Consider the following 2,394-nt stretch of genomic DNA (forward strand, 5'->3'; position numbering starts at 1 on the left):
CCCGATATTTATAAGTACCAGAATAAGAAGAGATAGACTCATGAAAATGTGTACTTATGTATGTAACCAGAACATCGAGCTGAGCCGACTTAAGCTGAAATTAGTCAAGAACGTAAACCTACCGGAACGTAAACCCGAGTCAGCTGATACGATCTGTCTTACCAAAGCGCCATGTAAATGAAAACTCAACAACGCAGAATTTTTCCGTAGTTGTAGCCCATAGCGTAGAAATCTGCGGAATTTAGATTTTTCCGTGTCAGCTGATTTCTCCTTCTTTAGATGGTTGCCACTTCGTCAGTTTAACAGATGGTAAAAAAGATATAAATTCCTTTTCAAAATATGTTTAAAATATTTGAAATTTACTATTGAATAAGGTTTTTGTTGAAAACTAAGTAGTTTATATTTAGCTAAAATCTATTATAGCACGAAAAATTGTAGTTGAAAGGTTAAGTTTATGAAAAGGCATTGATGAGTGGCAACAGTGTAGTAAGCAACACTGAGGGCTCCAGTAATCGACAAAATTCTGCGTATACAGACTGCGTTTAAGTATACTTTCTGCGTTCTCGACTAATTTCAGCTTTAGGCTTATGGCAACCGAACTTCAGTTGGGTGGCTACTGGCTGAAAAGGTTTTACAGATGGCAACTGCAAGCTCGCAACTGAGTTGCTATATTAGCAACTCCATTTTTGTGGTCGCTGCGGTAATAATCGAAGACTGTATACCTACATATAAGGGAAACTTCAAAGTCTGTGGGGGAGCGGGGTTGCTCGAGCCCCTGCCCCTACGTAGCGACGCCCATGCCTACTACCATCAAGTGCAACTGATTTGCCGCTATTTAAACTTGACAGCGTGGTTGTCATTGTAAATTCTATAGATTATTTTGCTTTTGCTTTATTGCATGTATAGTTTCAGGCAGGCTCATCCTATTTGTCAATTTTGTTATGGCTTATTAACATTTTTATTTTAGTAAAAAAAAAATTAGAGACGTGGGAAGGGGTTTAAAAATTGGTTAAAAATAATAAAAATAATAAATTTTTTTGTTGCATAATTTGCCGTTTGCTTGGTTTAATGTTTTTTTATTTTTTCCTAAAATTTGTTTGTTTGTTTAAACAGCCTCATTTAAAAAAAAAATAGGGGCTTGGAAAGCGGTTTAAAAATTGTTTTAAAAATAACAAGAACAATTAAATTTTTGTTCCATAATTTGGCTTGTTTTGTGCACTAAAACTGTCGTTAAATTTGTTGTAAAGTTTGTTTAAACAGCCTTATTTAAAAAAATTGCGGACCTGGAAAACGGTTTAAAAATTGGTTAAAAATAAAAAAAACAATACATTTTTTTGTTTCATAATTTGCCGTTTGGCTTGTTTTGTGCACTAAAACTGTTTTTTGATTTTTTCGTTTAATTTGATACGGATGCTTCTTAATTTTTTGCATTTTAACCATGGTGATTATTTTTTGTATAACTTTCAAAGGCCAAAGTTATAATACCATTTCATGCTCATGAAAAGTATAGTTTTCAGATTTCAAATCGGTGAAGTAGGTAACAAAATATAAAATTAAACATTTTCTTAACTTCTTCCCAGCGTATCTATTAAAATGTCATTTTCAAAAATTTCATGCATTGCTATGCCATGCCATTCCGTCTCAAACATACTGTTATAGCATGTCATTGCTTCTTAGCTCAGCTGTTGTTTGCGGTTGTGTTTCTGCAGCATATTTTTAATACTGTTTAATCCTGCCTTGTATGAAAATGTATATAGCAGGGGTGGGCAGGGTCGAGGCCGAAAAGAGACACATCTAAGTTCTAAATGCTACAAGAGCCCTAAAAAAAGAACAAGAAAAACAAAAAATTTATTTTTAAATAAAATTATTATTAGAAATGAAAAACATTAATTTTATTATTTTTCTATTATACGTAAGAATAAAAGAAAATTCAAAAGATCCCTTTGGCGAGATTTTCAAAATCTGTTTTTAGGTCAGTTAAAGCCGTTCGTAACAATTCTGTTAAATGTTGGATAGTCAATAGGTACGTTCGCTTAAAATCTCCAGTAAACATTGTCCAACAGCTAAATTCCGGCAAAATATCATCTGTTCTCTCACAAGAAAAAAATATCCAAAATAGTACGCGAACAGAAAATTTGCAGAAACTTGCAAGTTAGACGAATAGCTGATAGAAATTTTGTTTACATTAAGAGGTCTATTCTGTTACGAAGATTTTGTGTCCGGAAAATTTTATTACCAAACAAGTAAGAAAGTCTAAGTTCGGGCGGAGCCGAACATTAAATACCCGGCGCAAGTATTAAATATATGTTTTCCACCTTTCCGAAAGCTACCGCTACATGATAAGCCGGGGTGTATACATTTTAAGTAAATTAGCGTCCTTAAATTTCGAAATAT

This window comes from Rhagoletis zephyria, unplaced genomic scaffold (assembly GCF_001687245.7).
Source record: "Rhagoletis zephyria isolate East Lansing unplaced genomic scaffold, Rhagoletis_zephyria_1.1 Rzeph_scaffold_00065, whole genome shotgun sequence".
Classification (NCBI taxonomy): Eukaryota; Metazoa; Arthropoda; class Insecta; order Diptera; family Tephritidae; genus Rhagoletis; species Rhagoletis zephyria.